Below are 27,453 nucleotides of genomic sequence, written 5' to 3' on the forward strand. Positions count from 1 at the left end.
AAAAAAGTAAAAAAAAAAAAAATAGGGACACCTCAAAAAATTGTTGTCAATTTTGTTTTTTTTTCAAAAGAAAATAGGGAACGCACTTCTAAATTAGCAGAATGGAGTCCAGAGGGGTTCCCTTATATGTGGCAGGTGTTTTCTTCATTGCGGAAGTAGCGGCAGGTGCATTTTTTCAGAATTTTAAAAAATCATTTAAGGGACTTAAAATATGCTTGCACCCATTTTAATGTACCCCAAATTTGATGGGAATAGTTATTTTTCCCCAAAAAATCTTCAAAATGCTCTTCTGCATCCCCTTCTTCCAAGCCGCATTTATGCACCTGCCGCAGCTATTTAAAAACCTGACTTTCTTCTGCAGGCAAAAACGGGGGTACCCATAGTAATCCCCCATGTCTGGAAAACTTTAGGGAGGTCCTAGGATTATTTCCCAAAAATTCCCATTTTTTTTCGCGGATCCAAGTTTCGCCGTTTCCCGATTTTGCCTACTTTGAAATTGAATACGGGGAATAGCGAGCACAATGCTTTTCTGCCTAGAAAACAGGTGAAGGAGGCAAAAAGTCTAGCAGGTGAAAATTCTGGACTTTTTGCCTCAAATTGAAAACAGGCCACAGTTGTATCCCCAGTACCCTCAGGAGAGAACTTTTCTGTAGACTGTAGATTAGAGCAGTGGTTCTCAAACTCGGTCCTCAGGACCCCATACAGGTCACTGAGCAGGTGCACAGATGTACTCATTACTCACTGACACATTTTAAAAGATCCACAGGTGGAGATTATTATTTCATTTGTGATTCTGTGAGGAGACCTGGAAAACATGCACTGTGTGGGGTCCTGATGACCGAGTTTGAGAACCTGTGGATTAGAGGGTTTACCATGGCTGTAACAACTGTTTTTAGTGGTTCTAGGACATTGGAGTAGTTTGATGGCGGCATCATGTACACAGACAACACATATCACTTGTAATTTCATGTGTTTCATATACCTAGTCCATTTTATCTATAAGATATTTTTCAATGAAATAATAAGTCATGTTTATGTATATGTAAATAACTGATTACAGTGTGTCCCTTTCCCTGATATTTGCAGAAAATATGACTGATAAATGCTTAAGTAATATAAGGATCAACAAAAACAGATTATATGGGGTAAATTTACTAAGTGAGAGTTTTTAGAAGTGGATATGTTGCTCGTAGCAACCAATCAGATTGTACTTAACAATTAACTAGCACCTTCAAGAAGGTAATAGCTAGAATCTGGTTGCTATGGGCAACATCTCCAATTCAAAAAACTCTCACTTTAGTAAAATTTACCCCTAAGACTACTGTCATTTAGTTTAATTTTACCAATAGTATATAATCAAATTTGGTTGTCATTCACATTGTTATTTACCATTCTGCTATTTTTTCCTTATGGTTGAACACTTTGTTTTACCCCCAGTAGTCTCAGAAGAGCACTTTTCACTTCTTTATTCCGTAGACTGTAAATTAGGGGGTTTATCATAGGTGTAACAACTGCGTACAGAACAGTTAATACAGGTTCTAGGACATTGGAGTATTCTGATGGTGGCATCATGTACACAGACAATGCCGTCATATAGTAAATAATGACAACAATAAGGTGGGATGAGCAGGTGGAGAAGGCTTTATTTCTGCCATCCTTAGATTTTATCTGCAAGATGACCCTGATAATTTTTATATAAGATGCCAAACAGAACATAATGGGAAAAAATCCAAATACTAATAAATCCAAATAGATGACAATATAAAACTGCTTATCACATGATATGTTATACAGAGCTTTAGCATCACAGAAGAACTGGTGTATAATATGTGACTGACAGAAGGACATGTGTGACACTGGGATTGTAAACACAAATGAATTTAAGCATCCTGATATCCAAGTGACAGATGCTAATAAGATACTTTTTTTCCTATTCAAGATATAGTGATAGTGTAACGGATGACATATGGCAACATATCGGTCATATGCCATAATTAGTATCAGAACATTCTCTGTGCTGCCAACCAGAAGATAAAAGTACATCTGGGTGAAGCATTGTATGAAGGACACTGTATTATCTCCAGATAGTAACATGTTGAGGAGATTAGGGATGGTAGTGGTTGTATAACAGATATCTACTGAGGCCAGGTTACATAGAAATAGATACATGGGGGTGTGTAACTGATCATCAACATAAATCAATGAAATTATAATAGAATTAATGAACACTCCAAACATATATAGGAAGAAAAATACACTGGTAATTAGCACTGTATATTTAGTTTTTGCAGAAAATATCAACAATTGGAACTCTTTTATAGAAGTCTGATTCTTCATGACATAAGCAGGTTTTTCTTCCTAGAAAAAATATTATTATTATTATTATTATTATTATTATTATTATTATTATTATTATTTGTGTTAATGGCTGTATCTGCCTTGGGTAAATCACACAGCTGTAGCTCAATGTCTCTCATCACAGGATACAAAAGTCAATGTTAGGAAGAGAGAAGTCTGAACACATGCAGGTCTGATGAAGGTGTAGTATAGATGAGACAGGTAACAAGGTGTACAGACATAACTGATGGAAATAATAATAAGTGTATTATTTAGGAAAGTTCTTCTATTCTAATGTTCTATAGGGGAATTGTAATAGCCTGGGACTTGCAGGCATTGGCAAGTAACTGGTCAGTCTGCCCGATGTTTTAAAAAGGCAATCAGTCAAAAGATAAACCAACACACAATAATAAGATCTGATGGTGCTAGTCAATATTGTGTAAATATAATCCAAAATTAAAAAATACACAAATCAAGAGTGCAGTAATTATAAGGGGCATCTGTAATACCCCCAGCATATAAAACATAACATTTAATTAGAATGTATAAAATCACTAATAAAAATGAATAAAAACGCATTTAACAATAAATATCAGTAAAAACCATGTTATGCAATAATAAGCTAAATCATTAATCTATTAAAACTGAGATGCTGTGCTATATTACTATCCCATGAAATAACCATAATTATGATCCTGGGAAAATAAATCTCTGTGTAGCAAAAGGACACCTTCTCCTCACTTAACCAAATGTTATGGATTGTAACAATAAAATTACGTCCACATTGAGACAATGTATCATGTTCTCCAGTAATCATATTTTGACAACAAGCACATCAATTATGTAACCCCCCTTTAACCTCTAAGGGCACTGTAGGTTACCATATGCTTTAGTTTGTACAATGTACCCACCTTCAACTTTTCGCTACATGGTGTATATTCATCTTTTCCCAAGTATTGGGAAAACTAATTTAAGTGTGAAACTGAGTAGTAAAGGTGCATACACACACAACGATTTAGTTAATGAACGATTTTAGTAAACGATTTTCTCCCTTGAAAAAATTTACTAAAATCGTTTACTAAAGTTGTTCATTTACTATGTTCATTTAAATGTAATGAACGATTTTTTTGAACTACAAACGATTTTTGCATATTCCCTTACTGAAAATCGTTGAGTTGACAAGTCTGACTGAACTACAAACTACAAACGTGAACGCGCATGAACGAAAATCGTTCATCGTTTGACTCAGAAAGTGAACGATTTTTACAAACGATTATCGTTAAATGATATCGTTTAACGATAATCGTTAAAAAAATCGTTGTGTGTGTATGCACCTTAAGGGATTGAATAAGTCAGGTAAGTATACTTACAATGTAATATAGGTTATCATCCTTAAAACTTTTACAATGTATAACAACAATTAATAGTTACATACATTACCATTTACATTTTATTAGCTGAACAAGAGGATAACACAATTTATAAATTTAGATTGTATTTAGAAAATAAATATTAATCTTTACATCTAAAATACAAGGACCCAGGGCCTGATTCAGAATCAGACGCAATTTGCGGATGGTCGTTCAGGAAAAGGGGGTGGCTATTCAAATGAACCGTTCACTCTTTGCAGTCTGTTCACGCCACTATATCTAAACGAGCGTACAAAACTTGTTTTTTGGATAACTACACCCCCTGGCCGCTCGCATCCTACGTCATGTCCGCTATTTATTAGATTAATCGAGTACATCGAGCAGCGTATGAGCTGCTCACTATTCTTGTGGTTGGTTTTTCCTACCACAATCTGGTGAGCAGTTCTGACTATAAAATAACCCAGTGACGTGGTCAATGATGCTGCTGTATTAATTATGCACACCCATAAAATGCCCGTTTTGACCTTTAAGCATGCCTGCGTTCTGATCTCCACTCCCCGTTTTCAAGCACCTTCCCCTGTTACCACCCACATACGCCTCCTCCTGTCACTCATATTAGCAGTCTTTCGCTATTTAGCGAACAAACAATTTTCGACCGCACTGACTGGTTCGCGCATGCGTATTACGATCCGTACGCATGCGCAGTTGGGAAAACATCGCTCTGAACGAACGAGCGGCCGCTTACGAGTGGCTCTGAATCAGGCTCCCAGTTCATTGAGCCCATCTTTTGCAGAATACCAATCCTTTTTGAATGCATAGTTCTTTTTATTATAACAGCCTTATAATATTATTATCCTCTATTTATAAGGTGCCACAAGGGTTCCAAGGCGCCTCACAAAGTACATAAACAAATAAGCAAACATGAAAAAAGTGACTTACAGTACTAAACAATACAGGATAAGAACATAGTTTATAAACATTGCTGCAACAGTGTCATGACCAAGGTTTCACTGTGTGGAGATTTGCTGGTCCTTACTGGTGAGGGTGCTGTGGTGCAGTCCTTCTGGCAGGTGAGCTGGCATGTGGAGATTGGCATTGTGTGTACGCAGAGGTCTGCCAGCACTAGGCCATCCTGACAGAGATAAGACTAGTGGTGATTCTATGTAGAAAAAAGAGGGGGTTTAACCCCCTATTGTTCCTCAGCACACTGAATAGTACCTGCAACAATATATGAAAACTATATGGTCATAGAAATCATAGATATTAGTTGCATGCATTTGCAAATACATGGGAAGCTGCTAGGCCACATCATGGCTTCTCTGTCACTAGCAGTCCCTAACACTAAGGGGTTCACATCCAGGGTGCTGCTAGATTGATTGAGCAGCTGCCATTTTTTGTTTGTTTGGTATGAGTGGCATGAAGGAGCAAGAATTAGTAGGGCATGCTGGTTCTAGTAGGGCTAGTTTGAGTTTCCAGGGGTGACTCCCAGGTAAGCTGGCTCTCAATGTGGATGCATTTATGTATGTGCCTTTATCAGGAGGCCTTACATTTGACAAAATTTATATGTGCCTTTATCATGAGGCCTTATAATTGGTATAATTTACATTTGGGGTGAGCGTTCGGGCATAAGACCCCCGGGGCTGGTCTGGCTGGGCCCCCTCATGGCATCACCACTTAATACACATAGTTGCTTTTTACATCACATATTATGTTTGTATTTTTTTCATGTATTAATTCACATATATTTTAACCCCTTTTTCCAACACTCATTAATTAGTCTTACACACCTATACTTTACACTGCACTGTCACTCTTTTTCCATTTTTCGTGTGATGCCCTGGGGGGCTCCTGGGCTGTACGTTTTTTGGGGTGCACTGCGCCCCTTAGTGTTAGGGACTGCTAGTGACAAAGAAGCCATGATGTGGCCTAGCAGCTTCCCATGTATTTGCAAATGCATGCAACTAATATCTCTGATTTCTATGACCATATAGTTTCATATATTGTTGCAGGTACTATTCAGTGTGCTGAGGAACAATAGGGAGTTAAACCCCCCTCTTTTTTCTACTTAGTATGACCCCTCCCTTTCATGCACCTGATTAGTGCTGCTAGATGGATTGAGCAGCTGCCATTTTTTGTTTGTTTAGTGGTGATTCTATGTCACGGCTGTCCGGGCACCACCATGTTGTCTTTGGCCATGTGACATAGCAAGCCAATCATCTGTGGTTCACCAGCTCTCTCTGGCCTATCATGTTCTGTTGCTGGGTACTTAAGGGTGTTTGAAACTGAGACCTGTGCTACGATGCTTGCCCTAGCTCCTTTTCTGCCTTTGACTCCATGCAGTTTGCACCACTCTACATTGCCTTACACTCTGCTGGAGATTGCCCTGCACCTTTCACCAGACCCACTCCTGCCTTAACCTGTACAGCCGTAATCACAGCATTACTGGATTCTCCTTTCATCCATCATCCCAGCATTACTGGATTCTGCTTTCAGCCATCATCCCAGCATTACTGGATTTTCCTTTCAGCCATCATCACAGCATTTCTGGATGATCCTTTCAGCCATCATCACAGCATTTCTGGATATCCCTCTCAGCCATTACACTGCATACCCAGATATCCTTTTCACCTTTACAGTCTATCTGGATTCACATTATTCATCTCTGTCACTGTGCTAGACATTTGTTTATTCCCACTCACTACAATTTCCTCCTGCTACATTTATTAGTTTGTTATTACTGGACTTTAGATTATCTTATTGTTAATGTCTACCAACATTCACATTAAACAACCTACTTTTCAGTTTAAACCTGTTCCAGTGTTTATTCCTGTTACCACCCTGGGTCCACAACAAACACAGACTCTAACAAATAGCAATCATAACACTAAAAAAAGAAGCAAGGCATCAGCAACCAAGTGTTAAGTGCCCTTGTGGGGAGTTTGGAGTAGATGATCGTATAAGTAAAGGAAAGAGAAGCACATGAAGGAAGAGGGCCCTGCTCGTGAGAGCTTACATTCTAAAGGGGTGGGGCAGACAGATGGGGGTCACACAGATAGGGTAGACAGTGAGGAAGAAGCATATAAGTAGCAGGTTAGGATGAGAGCTGAAGGACTTTGAAGTAGTGGATCTTGAGAGCCTGTCTGAAGATTTGTAGAGAGGTGGAGAGTCTGAAAGGGAGAGGGAGGGAGTTCCAGAGGAAGGGAGCAGCACAAGTGAGATTTTGGAGACAGGAGTAGAAGTAATCAGTAGACAAGAGAGGTGGCATGCGTTTATAAGAAAGGAAGGGAGATTAGTGTGATGCAGATGAAGGTGTGGTGAGATGATAGGGAGAGGGAGAGGAGAGTAGGTGCAGAGCTTAGTGGTGGGTAGTAGGACCCTTGTCAGGGAGAAGTGAATGAAAGTAGAGTAACAGTAGAGGAGGGGGAGGGAAGCAGAGTGGAGAAATATAGACAGAGGAGAGGAGAGAAGGGGAGGAAGAAGTATAGGAGACTAGGGGGGGAAGGATAGAGGTGGAAACAGAGGGCAGAATAAGGGATTAGGAAGGCACTGAGTACAGAGAGAATTTGACGAAAACATGGTCATGGTGTGCATGAGATAAGAAGTGAGGAAAACTGGAAGTAGGAATAGTGTCTGTATGAGAACAGCAGTGTTAAAGCTTTTGTAAAAATGCTGGTGAAAGAACACTGTTGATGAATATGTATGCTCGATTACAAAAGGTTTTGTTTATTTAGGGGAATATATGTGACGTAATGGGTTTATAAATTAGTAATAAAAAAGAGAGACTGTATTAGTAGTTTGAAGGTGTGAGGCCAGGCATAAAGCAATGGTAAGTTAGATCATATATGCAAGGTTAAAGTGGTTACATGGCATTGGTACAAATATAAAGTTAGTTTTTAGTGAATAAAAAGTGAGACAGCACAAATAGTAGCAAGTAACTTTGTAATATCTTTGCAATGGTCAAACAAGGAGTTCAGTGTTGCATGTCCTGGTTATACAGGAAGCAGGTGTTTGTTGTGAAGAGGTAGTGAACTCACACTTGATCCTCCATAGGTGTCCATATGCAGTGTTGATTGCAGTTTAGTTTTGGTTGATGAAATGTTCTCTGTCTATTTTACTTTGGTTTAATGCCCGTGTAACACCAAAATATTCCCTAAATTCTATTTTATACTTGTGAAATCTGTACTTATGAATCTGCTAACTTCAGCCTAGGCCTACAGCCTAGAGAATGAAATTTAAGTAGAGATGTAGCCAAGTGTATACCATAATTAATGACATCCACCTCCACTGGCCATCCAAGACAGATATAGCAATAAAATGGCTTAAACAAACATGTAGCACATATCAAACATTTAGGACTTAAGATCAATCATGCCTACACTCAATTTAAAAGACTAAAAATAGTACTTATGGTAATTTGTATACAATAAAATATTATAAAGGCTCCAGCAGACTCCAGATAACAATTGATGATTACCTAAATATAGAGTTCAAACAGAGCAGCACATCAGGAGAAATGTTCTGCAGCAGACTTCAGATAACAATTGCTGATTACCTGTTGAAGACAGAGATAGGAGAGGTCAGTTCAATTAATAACAGCCAAGGTTATAACCAGTAATGGCAGTGTAATGCCAACATTTTCTTAAATTCTATTATGCACTTGTGAAATCTGCACTTATGAATCTGCTAACTACATAATATTGAAGTCCCCTTTAAAGCTTTGATGCTATAAGCTGTTCATTACACTTGGTATAATATAAATGGTCTGCTGATGTTAGAGTATCCTGTATTTTTCATAAATGCTTCCAACAGGTAAGTAGGAAAGTTTAATTATTTTGCAGTAAACATACTGTATACTTTACAGACTCTTGTTACATGCATGGAATAGCATTAAATAACAGTTTACAGTATATAGCGATTGTGCAGACATAAACACCTGTGAGCTGTATGGTGATTCTAGGAGCCTCCATTGAATTGGCTATAGCTACAATACATTAATGTTTAGTCTGCTTCTGCTGCTAAGACATATAATACTTAAGTTTCAACCTAGAACTATGGTAAAAAGATGAAGCATGGTGCAGCAGAATAAATTATATGGCCATCCATTTAATGCTTCTCAGGAATTGTTAAATAACTTTATGCCAAGGCACAATCATTTCTAGAGTTACAGGTAACTATGACATCACTATAATACCTTAGGCTGGGTCTATGATTTAATGGACGATGTAAGTACCGGGAGTCATGCAATTCAGCCTCTCCTTCACTACAAGAACTCCCCCAAATCTCTCCTGTAGCAGTATGTAAGAGGAGTATTGTGAGAGAACAACATTAGTTTCCAGATTGTGATCCCCTTTATCTTGCCACATGCTCTCCTGCTCTCACTGACAGTGCTACTGCTGATTAGAATGTAATATTCTATGAAGTCTGTGGAGCCATTAGTGTAAATACTCACTACTGTTACTAATACCCCGGCTGTGTCTGTAGTGTTGATGGGTTCTTTTTACTACAATCCGTATTTGAAAGTAGATTGTAGTGTGATATTTTTGACTGAATTCGCATTGCGAATTCAGGCAATATCACAGAGATTTATTAAAAAGCCCTTGCAAGGACAGAGCTTGCAAGGACAGAGCTAGCAAGGACAGCCTTATCAATGTATTTTTCAGAAAAAATACAGTGCCAAGGTTCTGTGCATGCACAGACCATGACCCCCCTTGCAGCCACCCCTCACCCCCACAACCCCCCCTTGTGGCCGCCCCCACAGTGACCCCCCACTTTTCTTTTTCTTATGTCAGGTCATCGCTGCTACGGTGATGTTCTTCATCAGGGGCTGCAGTCAGCTGGTCTCCCACCCTGCACTGTGAGCCAGTCAGCCATTCAATGCAGCAGTTGACCAGGGTCACAGTGCAGGAGCTGTGAAACCAGCTGACTGGAGGGAGAACATCACCAGAGCCCCAATAACCAGCCCTGGACTCAGATAAGTTTTTTTTACTAGTGATCAGCTTGTGGTCAGTTTAGACCACAAAGCTGATAACTGGGGCTGACTCTGGGCCCTGCTATACGTGTTAGAGCAGAGCTGGAGTCCGGTAACTGGGGGAAAGCCTGGATAACACCACATCCAGGTGGTGTTATTATCAAGTCTTTCCCCGGTAATTTTTCACATTTTATTTTTAGTTATTCTCAGGCAGATCACATTTCCCAATACAATTATGGTAAAAATGATCTGATTACTAAAAATATGTGATAATTATGGCTTGGAGTAGAATTGTTCGAATTCTACTCCAATTGCCCTTTAGTAAAATTTGGTGATACTAAAATAATGTGAAAAGGGTGTGAAAACACCCTTTTTTTGCTGTAATGTTAGTAAAAATAATGTTAATAATTAGAGCCCACTGTCACAGGTCAGTCCCCTTATGCCTTATGCTGCACACACTGTGATAGTCAGTATGCTGTCTGGCTAGGAGCTGCTGAGTCACCCACCACTGCCGCTACTCCACTCCCCGAGGACCTGCTGTCACCATTAGCCAAGGACTTGTCAGCATACATTGCTACTCCTCCTCCCTCTCTACACTGATCAGCTGCCTCCTGCTGATGCCTGCTGCTCTATGAGCTGGGTAAAATTGCCTCTGCCCACATCAAGGCTCCCTCTCTGACTACAACCCCCTGTGCCTGGCAGCCCATCCATAGCTCAGATGCTGCTGCTCAGGATGCAGGGGGGTGAGCATTTGGGGGGAGAGATCAGCAGACTCCCTGTCAGTTAACTGGCAGCATCTTCTATACCACTCAATGTACCCTGCCATTTTTTTCCTGACAGGAACCCAACCACTCACAGCCATATCACTCTGCCCCTTTTATTCTGTGCATGTGCATCCCACACACTGTGGCATATTCCCACCAAAGAAAGAAGTGCTGCACAAACTGTCATATAAATACATTAAACATACCATATATACTCGAGTATAAGCCGAATTTTTCAGCACATTTTTTGTGCTGAAAAAGCACCCCCTCAGCTTATACTTGAGTGAAGTGTGTAGTGCTGACCGGATGGAGTTCGGTCAGCACTACACAGCACAAACACACAGCCGCCTGAGCTGGCAGCTGTGTGCTTGCTGTAATCAGCAGCCGATGAGAGTCTGTCAGACTCTCATCGGCTGCTGCTGCTCCCACTGTGGGAGCCATCTTCCGGCTCCTGCAGTGGATAATGGGAGAGACGTCATGAGTAATGATGTCTCTCCCATGCAAAGCGGCCAGAGGAGCTGTTAGTGGTGGGACCTGGAGTGGGGGTTTCAGGTAAGTGATTAATTTTTTATTTTTATTACGTCTCTCTCTACTGGGGGGGGGACTACTGGGGGCACTACCAGGGGGTGATTACTACAGGGGGCACTACCAGGGGGGTATTACTACAGGGGGCACTAAAAAGGGGGATTACCACTGGGTGTACTACCAGGAGGGGATTACTACTGGGACACTTAAAGGGGGGATTACCACTGGGGGAACTACCAGGGGGTATTACTACTGGGGGCACTAAAAGGTGGGGATTACAACTTGGGGCACTACCAGGGGGGGATTACTACTGGGGGCACTAAAAGGGGGGATTACCACTGGAGGCACTACCAGGGGGGATTACTACTGTGGGCACAACCAGGGGGAATTACTACTGGGGGCACTACCAGCTGCTGCACTTCCCACCTAGGCTTATATTCAGGTTCACTTATACTCGAGTATATACGGTATATAACTTTTTTCTCATAAATTGTACTTACATATCATTTACTATAGGCTATTTCTTAATGAATAAATTAGGAATGTTTTACCTCAAATTACAACTATTTATATGTCATATATAACATTTGTCAACGCATGTACACATATTACCTCAGAATATGTATGTTTATTAATATTATATTTATGTTAACCCTTAACTAGGGTTACAATGATTTAGACAGGCACAATATACACTGTTGCTAGTATTGGTTAATTGTTACTCAATCCAAAAATGTTGCTCACTCCCTCTATATTTTTTGAGCTCTGTGTCACTTGCTGTGAACAATCCAAGACTACTTAACTAGTAGGAGCAGCACTTCCAGATAGACATTACTGATATAGGCCCTCATTCAGAGCCGTACGCTCTGAGCAGAGCGCACGCTCTGAATGAGGGCCGGGCTCCATTTTCATGGAGCGTCCTCCTGGACGCTCGTATAGCTGTGGGTCACCACCCACAGGCTATACGAGCGTGCATTTTGATGGCCGCGATGGTCGTGACCATCACGACCATCGAAATTGCGAGCCGGAGCCTGCGGTTGAGGTTTTCAACCGCAAGCTCCGGAGTGATTTTGGCTCTATCAGAGCCAAAATCACTCCCACTGACATCACTAGTGATGTCAGTGGGCCGGCTTCTGACGGGAGGCGTTCCCGTGGGAACGCCCCCGTCAGGGAGGCACGCCCCCGGCACGCCCACCAAAGGGGGCGTGCTGTCAATCAACATTGACAGCACGCCCCCTTTGATCGGACACAACGAGCGAAGGACTTTCCTTCGCTCGTCGCGTCTGGCGCATGCGCACGACGAAGCTCCCTCCGTCGTGCACATGCTCAGTGCCTAACATCGACCCACTTGCGAGCGGACAGCCGCTCGCGAGTGGGTCTGAATCAGGCCCATAGATGTGCCCACAGACCCAGCTCAGTCACACCAGTAACAGTGTATACCTAATATGTCTGTGGAAGTTGATAACACAAATCCACATAATGGTTCCATAGTACTGGTCAGTGGTATGTGCCTGAGATTGTGAGTGGCAGAGGATTTTTTTCTCCAGTCCGCAGGCAGGGTTCTGTGCAGGTGGTGACCACAAACCACTGTAGGCATCAGATAACAATGTGTATCCACAGAATAGGATCAAATAAATTGTAATTATTTGGTCTGAAACCCGTTAATAGGTAAATATACCCCTATGTCACAAAAACATTCCTTACACTCTTGTAGTAATAACTCAGAAACATGCAAGTTTGTGCAATGTACATAGATGCATATTATGTATATTACTACAATTATTTATTTCTTATCAAGGGAAAAGATTTATAATATTTCCTAGTATAAACTGTATTTATAAATAGTTCAACTGGTTTTACACAATTTTATTTTGTCCTTAAGAATTTATGTTGCAAGGAATATTTACAATACCAAAAGTGTATTGATATGTATTATTACAAGTAAATATTATCCTATCACTTTAGTGTTTATTAGGGACTGGAAGTATTTTAGGAAATAATAAAATATTTACTGTATATATATATATATATATATATATATATATATATGTCTAGACATGACAAATCTACTAAAATTTATGTGAATTGTATAACCACTCTCAGCCTATGGTCTTGTGTATGTATATGATCGAATAAGTGCTTGGTAGCTAATATAACAAGGAATGCACTACACCATAAATAAATTTGGAAATAATAAAACATTAAAAATGTAAATAAAAGTACCCATGCTATTTATGTATATTTAAATCAATAGACCTCTATTTCCATAGTAGACTTGGGTAAACCATCAATATTAATTATGAGAAGCATTAACAATTGTTGATGTTAGAATCTTGTTCTAACTGAAGCTATATGCTCACCATGTATTAATTATCCAGCATGTTCACTTCTTGTGCAGCTTAAGTGATCCAAAAAAGGGTCCAGTTGCACTTTTATTTTTAGAAATAGAATATAAAATATATTCAGAAAGGAAACTAAAAGAGAAGTATAAAATTTATTTTGACAAAAAAATATACAAATATTTTTGTTGTCACATATATAGCAGATTACTTTTTTAGTCTAATATAGAAAAAGGAAGTAAGCAATCTTGTTTACGTCCACCATTCTGACTGGATAGAGCAGTATGCCAGGGTGATTGTTCAGCAGATTGTGGACACAGGTAGGAAGTAACACACTGATAGGTAGTGGAAAGAGTAGTGTCCCCCTACATGAGCCTCCTGACAAGCTGTAATGAACCTTCTGACAAGCTGTAATAATCTATTTAAAAAGAAACTTCTATGGGAAATAAAAGCTATAAATGTTTTAAATGTTATATAACTCTTTATATTTAGAAAAATGATTGCAATTATAAACTGATGTTAGTAACATATAGGCTTCACATGTAAAAAAAGCAGTAACTTGCACTGCAACTGGTTTTATGGATCATGTACAAAAATTAAATTTTGTAACTTAAAAACTACTCACGTGCAAAAGGCTGGGAATGAGATAGATCTACAATAAAATGTACACTTTCTAGCCAAATAACATTTGCAAACAGATGCTAAAACATGTATATACCTGAAGTACCTTTCATGACCTTCCATTTAAAATACATATTTAACCTACAGTATAATGAGTTTGGATACACTACTGTACAAGGACATTACTTACTGGATATAGTTTTGTGTAAAACATTATTTTACCTACAGTATTTAGTTTGTCTTCCTTGCTGTATTATCACTGATGTTGCACTGTTTAAAATATATTTATCATTAAATACCATCTTATAATATTTATACATTTGTTACAGATTCCAGATATTAAAATCCATAGATTTGTATTTACTATGTAGTTTAGTTCAATCAAATATACTGTATAAATACTATTCAGACAGGTTATTCCTTCACTGATCATCAATGATCTCCAATTAAAGTTTTTAGAAGCTCCTGATACTTTTAGATACATTTTTAATTTTACTAGTAAGTCTTATAAATTAGAAAATTTTCATGTACAAGTTGTTGCAAAAAGGATTCATTGCGGTTTAAAAAATATTACACAAAATGTTCTATAAAATATACTACGTCATAGGGCAGTCACAATAATATTGTATTGTATTTTGAAATGTAGTATATAGATCACAACTCACCTTTAGATTGCCATAAATTAGAACACAGGAAGGGAAATAATCTTACTTATATAGTGTTTATCCAAATTCAACTACTGAAGTTGTTACTATGGAGGATAGACAATTCTGGAATTGCATAAACTTTAAATTATGCCTTTGGGGGTTTGATTATTAAGTTTAAAGACAGAAGTCAAAAAAACTTTGTTTTCTCTCCTTGTCCACATTAAACATTTCCAGTTTTCTTTTGTTGTAACATTTTGATTTAAAATAAATGAAGACATTACTATGTGGAATGTGCCTCCCTTAAATGTTGCCCTTGAGGTTTGATTATAGAGTTTTTATCTCTATGAAAATTTTTATTCTCTTTTTCTGCACATTATTAATTTTCAGGTTTTTCGAAAATGTCTAAATTTTGTATTGCAAATTCTTAGCATTGATTCGATACAGAATGGTAGTTGCTCAAATCAATTTATTGGTCCATCACAAAAGATTGTTAGGGAAGGGTTAATCTAAATAAAAAATACTAACATTTCACCAGTACACCAAAATGGATCAGCAAAAGAGATATATAAAAGTGATATATATTCTAAATGATAATAATCTAGAGATCTTAGTTACTTACATTTGCAAACTTATCGTAAGCCGCAAGTCACAGCAAGACATCTCTGATCTGGTGATCTTACAGTACATGATAACATTACCTAAATTGGGTCATACAATAATGTATTTCTAAATTAATAGCCAACTCACCAGGAGGGCCCCACAATCCTCCAATAAGCATTGATTTACCCAAACTAATGTACTATATTGACACACTTGAAGCTTTTCTACAGACAGGTATTGTACATCATCAAATATAATTATAAAAAATAGATAATATATGTTTCCAGAATGTAATAATCTCTTATGTTTTCAAGCACAAGTTTGAGAGCTGGCTGGCATCGAATTGTGACATGACAATGGGAATGCACTTTGTTGTACACATAATACAAAAGCCACACATAGAGAACCAGATAATTGTAATTTAGTTTCAATGTGTAGATCTGAATTGTACACTATTATTACTAGTGATAACATTTTGTATCTTTGTCATGTAGGGGGATATTTATCACAATCTGCATTTCAGATGCAGATGGAATCTGATAAATATGCCCAAAATCACATTGCAATACTTGAATACAGGATGTATGGAATATTGCATGCAGACACAAAGCTTATGAGAAAGCTTTGTCCATGTGAATCCTCTCACTGAACTTCTCAGGGTATTTTTCACCAAAAACACCCTGAGAGCGTGACCACACATATGCCACCAACTACCTTCCCCCTGTATGACCAAGTCAGTTACAAGAGAGTTTGAGCTTGTTATCAGTATCAGATGTAATGGAACAGATGAAATAGATTGTGGTAGCCAACGTGGACCTCAAGAGCTACTAACAGCTCATGTTTTCGGACCACCCTGCAGGTGTACAGGTGTAGTCATTACTCACTAAAACATTTTAAAAGATCCACAGTTAAATGACTTAACTTGTGATTCTGTGAGGAGACCTGGAAAATATGCACTGAGGAGATAGAGCCAGGCGTCAGCCACAGAGGAAATAGAGCTAAGAGTTAGTTAAAACCTGGGAGTTAATAGCAGAGATATATTAGAGAAATGACCATTGTAAACTAAACTGGGTGTGTGTGCATACTATAAAAAGATGTAGATTCAGTGAATTTTATTATGGATAAATAGGGGGGAATTCAATTAGCCATGGTAAATCACTATGGGCTAACTTATTCCCTGGGGCTATCCAATTAGCCTTGAAGCAAAACCACCTGCAGCACTTATTGGGGATTTTTTTGGAGGGGACCATAGCAGGGTCTGAAAAAAAATCCCCAATAATTATCCTGTTTTACCAGATCAGACAGTAAAAACACACAACCTTATCATGGATTCAATTTTTGTTTTTTTTTCCAAAAACAGATAATTTTTCTGGTGCAAAGAAATTGGTACTAACTAAATTGCCTGAAGGTAAAAAAGCAAAAAAGTCCAATTTTTTTGTGCCCAAATTATTATCTGGGCTAATTGAATTACCCTTTTTAGTCCCAAAATCCTTCATCAATAAAACATTGTATTTAATGAACAAATGTTAGTGTAAATAGTAAAAAAAAGAATTACACAAGTGATCATAAAAGTAATAAAATGAACAAAAATTACAACTATAATATACAGAGAGATCACTAGATGTTGGATGTTAGTACTTAAATGATTCTGACTAGATATCCTCCTGTGAGTTTGGCAAAGTTCAAAACTCCATTGAGATTTTGGTGTCAGATACAGCTTTATACAGATTTTACAAATAAAATTGAATGTGTTACACCTGTGGAGCAGTCATAGAATTCAATATATATATATATATATATATATATATATATATACACACACATACACACACACTCCTTATGATTGGCACTCTGCATATATAAATATTATTACCTGGGTGCCCTCCTGGGAAAAAAAGACTTCCTTGCAATAGAAAAACATGTCAGGGACACTCCACGGATTTGTATACAAATTCACTACAACAGCTTCTTCACTTTCAACATTTTAGGTGACTTTCATGCATCCTGATGAAAGATGCATTAAAGTCATCTGAAACATTGAAAGTGAATAAGCTGTTGCAATGAATTTGTATACAAATCCTTGGGAGGCCACAGAATTGTTACATACAGTATATATATATATATATATATATATATATATATAGCACTAATCCACGGCACTCACCATTCCTAGATTTGGGGTGCAGCATGATATGTGACCACATTGTTTAAATAGATATCACAGGGGCTCTGCACTCACCATAATAACAATAATAATGATAATAATAATAATAATAATAATAATAATAATAATAATAATAGACAGTGGGGTTTTGGTTCATGAATTGATCAATGTATTTAAGCTTGCAGCCCATCGTCACGGGACCCCACTCTACTGCAAGTCCCTACTCTATTCCTCAGAATTATAACATGGACATAGCCATCAAAGTAGTGTTAAACTCAGGGTATGCTATCAAGGTTTAAAGCTCACAGCAACTTTCCTTTTAAACGTGAGACAGTTACCAAGCACACCTGTTGCAAAGCACCTAGGAAACCAGCTGACACCAGCTAATTACAATAGTTAAAAGGGGTGCATGAGAATATGTGATCACAAAAATGATTTATTATAAAAATTAATCAAAATAAACAAAAAGCACCAATCCACGGCACTCACCATTCCTAGATTTGGGGTGCAATATGGTATGTGATCACATTGTTTAAATAGAAATCACAGGGGCTCTGCACTCACCATAATAACTAATAATAATAATAATAATAATAATAATAATAATAATAATAATAAACAGTGGGGTTTTGGTTCATGAATTGATCAATGCATTTAAGCTTGCAGCCCACGTCACGGGACCCCACTTTACTGCAAGTCCCTACTCTATTGCTCAGGATTATAACATGGACATAGCCATCACATTGATCAATTCATGAACCAAAACCACACTGTTTATTATTATTACTATTATTATTATTATTATTATTATTATTATTATTAGTATTAGTATTATTAGTTATTATGGTGAGTGCAGAGCCCTTGTGATTATATATATATATATATATATATATATATATATATATATATATATATCCCAGTAGATAAAGTCCTGCAGGGTAGTGATAAAGGGAGATTTGCAACTGACTAGTGTTTTAGATGGTAAGTGATATTTCACTACTACTGAGTCATAATTTATTCTTTGTCCCCATTGAGAGGATCAATGACTTTGTGTGTTTGTATCCAATCAGACCAGGGATGTACACTAACCTTTGTTGTGCGGATACAAGTCCACTGAGTCGGTGGTAATCTGCTATAGTAGCCCAGAGAATCTGCTGAAAAACCACCAGTTTATAAGAAGCCATCTTGATTTTTTAAGGTGTAAGCAGTACAAACCATCAGTTAATATGATAAATAAAAAATGTTTAAAGGACTGGATCACTGAAATGTATACATTTTTGTTGCTAAAATATGTATTACATGTATATGGTTAAAACCATCTGGTTAATATCTGCACAAAAAATATCTACACAACGATCTATACGAGACTGCTCCATTTCTCTTAACCAATGGTGGCTACAGAGGTGGGGCTGCAGCGCAGTCTAAAATTCAAATAAGGGTGCTACACCAACTGCCACCCCAAACACTACCAAACATCGCCAGCCAGGACTCACTGGGATTTATTCTAGCTCACCTATTTTAATTTTGGACTGCACTATAGCCCTAACTCTGGTGCCGACCCTGTTCTTAACCATAAATTTCAGTAGTAGCTGCAGTCATTTAGCAAAAGTACTGTCCACTGCAATAGATATACAGTGTATAGATGATAAAAGACAAGCATATTTGAGGTGGATATCCCAGCAATGTTATTACTAGAGATGTGCGCCGATGCCAGTGTTTTGCTTTTGATCTGTATCTCCCCTGGTTTTGTATATGCAACTGGTTTTGGATCTTTTTCCTTGGTGTTTTGTTTTTAGGTTTTGGTTTTAGATCTGTATTTTTTCCCAAAATTTTTATAAACAGCTAAAACCACATAATTTGGGCTTATTTTTGTTCCTACAGTATTGCTAACCTTAATAACTATCATGTTAAGGCATTTCCATGCATTTTTAACCACCTCACAGCTCACAATATTTATTTCACTATTTTTCACCTATATAGGCCAAAGGCAGCAGCAAGCTGGCTGGCTAAAGTAAGCAACAGAGCAGCGACACAAATGCACTGCAGTTTTTAAAAAAATATAGGACATCTATGGTACATTGCCAAACAGCAGTGACAGACAGGTTGGCAGTTTAATAAACTATAATGATGTCAGTCGGAAATGCCTCAAATTATGTAAATTGTTAATAAATGAGGTGCAAGATGGAATTGTCCCTCCCACCCACTCTTATGTGGGATATTAAAAAGGACATGCACAGTTTAACAAACCAAGCATTTTAGCGACTAGAACTGGCACTTTCATGGCTGAACTCCTTGGTTTGTTTGGGCCCCTACAAAACATATTTGAAAGGACTACCTTCAATTAGTGGTGGAGATTGCATGTGCTGGTTCAAACTGTTGGTAGCTGATACTGGACTGCTTGTAATTAATTTATAAATTACTATAATTTTGTTAAACAAATTGCATGAACTCACTGCAAATGACATAACAAGGAGGAGGTGCCTAGATGTTTAACGGCCCTTCCTCTGCTAACTTTGGCTTTACAAATGGAACAGATGCCTTCAAAACTGTTGTCAGAATTTAGAATAAAATAATTCCACACCCAATACGTGGATTTTCCGTCTTTCTTTTTATCATGAGCAAGAACTGCTGCCACTGGTGACTGATTTACGCAAGCCACATCGTCATCATCAACAACATCCTAATTAATGTCAGATAGGACACAAATTTCCCTCTCATCCTCCTTTTGCACTTCCTCAACACTATAATTCTCATTTTTTATTATTTCACCATCTATTACATACAATGGAAGTGGTCCTTTGCCCAGGCATGGCAACAATGGGATTTTTCCCACCATGGGCAACAACTGTTACCTGATTTACAGTTTTTACACAAACATCCTCTGCAGCAACATTCTCATCATCCTTGTTGTTATCGCCAACTACGTAAACATCCTCCTCATCCACCTGGTGCAATTCCACAGAAGCATCCTTGATTTCTATGTAAGCATGTTGACTTGTGCTGCTCATCCGCACATTTGCAGAGGACACACAAATGGTGGAAGGAGGATCCTCTTCAAGAACAGTATTAGAAAGGTCAGGCTCATACATTGCAAACGTGGAAACATTTGGACTCTCCTCTGGAATCTGTGACTTTTTGGAGACAATTTTTTTTTTTTTGTACCTCTTCTACAAGCAGAAGGGCTTAAATCATCACAATTAGAACCACCAGTCATAAATAAAGGCCAAGGCCTTATCCTTTCCTTGCCACTTCGTGTAGTGAATGGCATATTGCCAAATTTTTATTTCTTTAAAGATGACTCAGTTTTAGTTTATTTTTTCTTTAACAGGGTAAAAGTTGATTTTTTTAGCCTGGCTTTTTGGCCTGACTTAAGCCCTGGTACATCGGCCTTCATAGATGACGTTGACAGCCTTGCATCATCATCATGACTGCTGCAGACAGCTACAAGACTTCTATGTGGATCCTGCTCTCCTGTCATATGACTGCCCTCCAATCTCACTGCGGTCTTATAGCAGTGTCACCAAGCAATTATAGAGCAGCTAAGTTGCAGCTAATGCACACAACCAACCACACACAAAAAATTGTTTTTATTTTCACACTGGTGGTTTGGCTAACATGTACACACAAAAAAAGTTTTTATTTTCATACTGGTGGTGTAGCAAGCTACCATGCACATACAAAAAAAATGTTTTTATTTTAAGACTGGTGGTGTGGCAAGCTTACATGCACAGACACAAAAAATGTTTTTATCTGCACACTGGTGGTGTGGTTAACATGCACACACAAAAATATATCTATATATTTTCACACTGCTGGTGTGGCAGGCTAACACACACACACCAAAAATAGTTTTTTTATTTTCACACTTTGGTGTGGCAGGCTAATACGCACACACCAAAAAATTGCTTTTATTTTTTCACTGGTGGTGTAGCTAACACACACACACAACAAATTTGTTTTTATTATTTTTACACTGGGGTTGAAGAAGAGCACCCCGATGGACAGAGCACCCCCTGGACAACACAGCAGAACAGCCAGCCACTATGGACAACAGCCAGTCAGCCCCTATGGACAGGACAATAGCCAGCCAGCCCCTATATAGATTAATATGGACTACAGCCAGCTCCTATGGACAACAGCCAGACCCTATGGACAACAGCTAGCCAGCCCCTATGGACAGGACAACAGCCAGCAATAGCCAGCCAGTCCCTATGGATAACAGCAAGCCAGCCTCTATGGACAGGACAACTTCAAACAGCGAACCTCTATGGACAACAGCCAGCCCCTATTGACAAAAGCCAGCCAGACCCTATGGACAGGACAACAGCCAACAATAGCCAGCCAGCCCCTATAGATAACAGCAAGCCAGCCCCTATGGACAGGACAACTTCAAACAGCCAGCCCCCATGGACAACAGCCAGCCAGCCCCTATGGACAACAGCCAGCCAGACCCTATGGACAGGTCATCCTATTATGCACAACAGCAGTGCAGCACAGCTCCAAGCACAACCTCACAAATCGCAAGTATGCACAACAGCAGAGAAGCACAGCTCCCAGCTCCCTCCCTCTTCACTCTCCACAGCCGGAATGAAAAATGGCAGCAACCGCAGGACATTTATAGAATCCAAAACTCATGAGAATTGGACAGTGGGATGATGACATTTTGCCTCGTTTTGAGATCCAAGTCAGGTGGGAAAACCTGACCTGGCTCAAATCTGCCTCGTATTATCAGGGAACCAAATCCACTCATCTCTAGTTATTACCAAATGTACTGAGTACCATTCTTGGTGTTTTATCAAAGTAACAATTGCAATTTATTCTGGGCTCTCAAAGGGTCATGAAAATGGTCTGGTTACATGATTCCTTCATAGGCTTGTAGATGAATAAACTGAGTGATCTAGGCAGATGAATAAAGTGCAATACATGACTTTCTAATGTATTGTTAATCAAAACATTTGTTTAACTCTTGATAGAATACTCAAACATGTATCAATTACTTTGCACCTGAAACATAGGACCAGTGAGCCATACATAAAAGAGATGAAAAATGTAGGTCATAGAAGCAATCTTACTAATATTTATTTAGGGAAGGGTGAAAATTGGAAATTAAATCTTTTTACATCCAAGTACTGTAAAGAAGTATTCCAAGTATTGCAAGGAAGTAATAAAAATACAGTTTGGAATTGCAGTGATATCCTCACTTTTGTACATCAGGCCTTACAAATTACATTTGAATTTTAAATGAGAAAACATGAGAGTGGTTCATAAACAAGGAAACAAGAACTGTCCTGTACATACATTCAAATCGTACATATTCGTATAATCAACAGTATGACCTCGGTACAGATTACTTTTCCACAGTCCCCATACTTGTCTAATCATTTGTTCCAAAGGTACACCAAGGCACCTATCACAGCATAAAAGTAATCTGTGCCAAGTGCCTGAAGTCAGGACATGACAGCTTGCTGAACTTCACCATCAATTGTGAATTGCCTACCACTCAGATGCTTCCTCAATGTTCCAAAGAGATGGAAATCACTCTGTACCAGGTCAGGGATGTAAGGAGGATGGGGCAGTACCTCCCAACCATAGTGCCATAAAAACTCACACATGTGGTTGGCTGAGTGTGGCCTGGCATTATCAAAGGCAGTGCACCAAACCCAAACCTATTTCCATAAAATGACATTATCACTGTACACCGATAAGTTGGTGATGAATTTCAGCTGATGTACCCTTTAGAAGCAGAAATATGATCACACTACATGTTTGACCATGTTTTCCACAGCCCTGCCATCTTAAAACTGATGTTCGTACAGTGTGACTGATATGAGGTGCAGTCTAATGGCTGTGAGGGGAAGCAGTGGTCTATCTGGTCTGCAATTGCAAACAATTAAAATGAAATAGAGAACATTACACATGTGAGAGGTCTTGTTACCTTACTTTTGAACAATCCTTGTAACTACCTCAAACATTTATGGTTAATAGAAATAGAAATTGAGCAGTCTCATATAGGTGATTGCGTCAGATGAAAGCATACTTTTTTGTGCAGGTAATGTCCTCATTGTCTTAACTACTGTATATGTATGCAAAAAGTATTTTAGCAATAAAAATATATCCCTTTTAGTTATCTGGTTCATTTAAGATATTTTATTATTAATCAAATTGGTTATCAGTCTGTATGAGTTCAGGCAAGTCAGTGCCATTCTCTATGCATTTATTGAGTTAGATCACACAGCAGTCTAATTACTTACTTTTGACAGTCAACATTACTAGGAATGACATCAAGTTGTGCTAGGGTGGATTATAATGCTAAATAGATGCACAAATTCGCTCCGCTGTTGCTGTAGGTAAATGGTTATGCTGTATTATGCCACCATCACAATAGAAAAGGTAATGAGAAGGAACAGGAGTACCAAGAACTAGAGCCACTGGTTCTGTGTATGTGTGTGGGCACAGGTTGTTTAGGGGCATATTAAACCATAACTCCCTATCCAATGAAAAAAAACTGTTATCCTTAACTAAATCAACTTAATGCAACTGTAAGGCCAATTTAATAGACATCTACATCCTGTAATTGTCATAGACATGAAGATAGTGTCCTATTTCACAATCTGCTTCCCCACAATGACACAAATGGAAGTTAATTGCATAGCATTATATTGCAGGAGTACTTTATATCCCGGAGCAATAGATACAGCATACATAGAGCAGACATATTGAGTAGGGCATACATATTCAGATGATTCCACCGCTGCACAGGTTGGAAATATACATTAGCTGGCACCATTTACATTCCTTGAATGTGCAGGTGGTTTATGATGCAAAGCTGTAAATATAGAGCATTGCTGCAGGCAAATCTTGTTCATTACATAATGAATACATCCCCAGACAGACCCACATACCAAATTTGTGGAAGGCTAAATTCCACAGGGGTGGCTGCTGTGTATTAACAACATAACCAATTTTTACTCAATGCATGTTGTTTGGCATGCATAACATATATAATGTCATGACTCAGCAGCTGACTCACCATCACTTACCTATAAAATGGCTAACTTTCCGGTGGCAGGGGTCCCAGCATTCCTGCAGCTCTATGGCAGCTGCACAGTGCTCCAAAGTTCAGGCCTGCTCTGTCTTCAGCACTTTTCCCTCCAGTTCTGTTGACTTGGTACAGCCGTCTCAGATAACAGTAGGTCAGCTGACCATTGAACAGCCAATAGTTGGTTGGTTAACCCCTGCTGTACAAGTCCATCTTGGACAACCCTTGACATGCCAATTCTAGCTTGGTTAACCCCTGCAGTACCAATTCCAGCTTAGATAACATCTGCAGTACCAAGTAAAGCTTGGCTAAACCCAGCAGTGCCAGTACCAGCATAACCAGTCCCAGCCTGGGGTCCAAGTTAGCCAGTCCCAGCTGAGCATACTAACATAACCAGTCCCAGTCCAGCAAATCAGCATAACTGGTCTTTGCCCAATGTCCTAGTTAGCCAGTACCATCTCAGCATTCCAGCATAAGTGGTCCCAGCCTCGTGTCCAAGATAGCTGGTCCCAGCCCATTACACCAGCATAATAGATTCCAGCCTGGTTTTATCCCTGCACACCAGCATAACCAATTTCAGCCCAGTGTCCAAGTTAACTAGTCCCAGCCCAGTGTCCTAGTTAGCTGGTCCCAGCCCAGACTACCAGTATTGTCAGTTCCAGTCTGCAATATCACCCCAGCCAGTTTTCAACCAGTACCATTTCTAGTCCACACCTCGGAGAAAGGAGCTACATATGCCTGCCCAGCTACCTGCATATGGCACTCATTCAAGAACCAGACCAGTCTCAACATCATCCCTGAGAGCACAAGGATCAAAAAACCTAACATTTAATACCTTCAATGTATATTTCTTTATTGCACTTTTGTTATTTTTATTTTTCAGGGGACTCTTGGATACTAACATCTTTCTTGCACCCACAGATTCCTGACCATCACAGATAGATTGAGGTGCATAAAGTCACTAGATGTGTTGCTTTATAAATGTACAGTATATAAATACATAAACGTTCTTCATGTTTAGAACATTTGGGATATTAAAGACCAGGTTGAGGTATCTTACTAAGTCTGACTGTGTGCTCCACTACAGTCCTGCAAAGATGTCTGATATTGTAGTATGTTGCTGTCTACTACATAATATGGCTTTACAATAACCTGCCACATTATATGTTAGTGACCCTGCAGCTGTATTTGTACAATCTGTTGAGACACATAAGACAGAGTGGGGAGGGGCATACAAGGCAAGAATTTATTAATAGTTCACTGTCAGATAAGTATTCCATGAACAATTTCAGTATAAAGTTTGTTTCTAAACTATATAAGCCCAAGGTTCCCAAATGTGGTCCTCAAGGCTCCCCAACAGTTCAGGTTTTAGAGCTATCCATGGTTGAGCACAGGTGACTTAATTAGTACCTCAGTCAATTAGATTTAACCACCTGTGCTCAACCATGGATATCGCTAAAACCTGAACTGTTGGGGAGCCTTGAGGACCACGTTTGGAAAACTCTGGTATAAGGTTTACTATTGCAATAATTTCATAACTAAAACATGCATTACTTTTGAGGTCAGAAATGTCAAGTTTTCCAAGCATTCACTAATTTCAAAAACCACCACAAGAATTTGGTATATACTGTAGTACAATTTGTTTATCTCAATGTAAAGGTCCATTTTTCATGCACCTGTTAAATTTATCTTCTTTGTTTTACTAACATACTGTAATATGAGACTACTCTTCAGGTATACCATTGGCCATACACAACTCTTGGTGAGTTGCAAATGCTGAAGATGATGCATCAGTGCCTGTAATAGAAGATGGACAGGTAATTGGAAAAGCATTTGTGATCTTATTGGTCTAAAATTGGAGTTAACTCCCTTTCCATAGAGGAAAACATATACAGTCAGGTGCATAAATATTGGGATATTGACAGAATTTTCATATTATGGCCTCTATTCACCACCACAGTGGCTTTGAAATGAAACAAACAAAATGTGCTGTAACTGCAGACTTGCAGATTTAATTTGAGGGTAATTACATCCAAATAAGGTGAACAGTGTAGGAATTACAACGGTTTCTATATGTGCCTCCCACTTTTTAAGGGGCCAAAAGTAATGGGACTATCAACTCAAAAGCTATTTCATGGACAGATGTGGGCTATTCCCTCATTATTTCATTATCAATTAAGCAGGTAAAAGGTCTGGAGTTGATTCTAGGTGTGACATTTGCATTTGGAATCAGTTGCTGTCGACTCTCAATATGAGATCTAAAGAGCTGTCACTATTAGTGAAGCAAGCCATCATTAGGCTGAAAAATCAAAACAAACCCATCAGAGAGATAGCAAAAACATTAGGTGTGGCCAAATCAACTGTTTGGAACATTCTTAAAAAGAAAAAATGCACCGGAGAGCTCATCAACACCAAAAGACCCGGAAGACCACGGAAAACAACTGTGGTGGATGACAGAAGAATTATTTCCCTGGAGAAGCAAAACCCCTTCACAACAGTTGGCCAAATCAAGAACACTCTCCAGGAGGTAGGTGTATATGTGTCAAAGTCAACAATCAAGAGAAGACTTCACAAGAGTGAATATAAAGGGTTCACCACAAGATGTAAACCATTGGTGAGCCACAAAAACAGGAAGACCAGATTAGAGTTTGCCAAACAACATCTCAAAAAGCCATTACAGTTCTGGAACAACATTCTATGGACAGATGAGACAAAGATCAACTTGTACCAGAGTGATGGGAAGAGAAGAGTATGGAGAAGGAAAGGAACTGCTCAGTGAAGCAAGGTGGTGGTAGTGTCATGGCGTGGGCATGTATGGCTGCCAATGGAACTGGTTCCCTTGTATTTATTAATGATGTGACTGCTGACAAAAGCAGCAGAATGAATTCTGAGGTGTTTCGGGCAATATTATATGCTCATATTCAGTAAAATGCTTCAGAACTCATTGGACGGTGCTTCACAGTGCAGATGGACAATGACCCGAAGCATACTGCAAAAGCAACCAAAGAGATTTTGAAGGCTAAAAAGTGGAATGTTATGCAATGGCCAAGTGAATCCCCTGACCTGAACCTGATTGAGC

The sequence above is a fragment of the Taudactylus pleione genome, unplaced genomic scaffold (genome assembly GCF_031769625.1).
Source record: "Taudactylus pleione unplaced genomic scaffold, aTauple2 ptg000061l, whole genome shotgun sequence".
NCBI classification, from domain to species: Eukaryota; Metazoa; Chordata; class Amphibia; order Anura; family Myobatrachidae; genus Taudactylus; species Taudactylus pleione.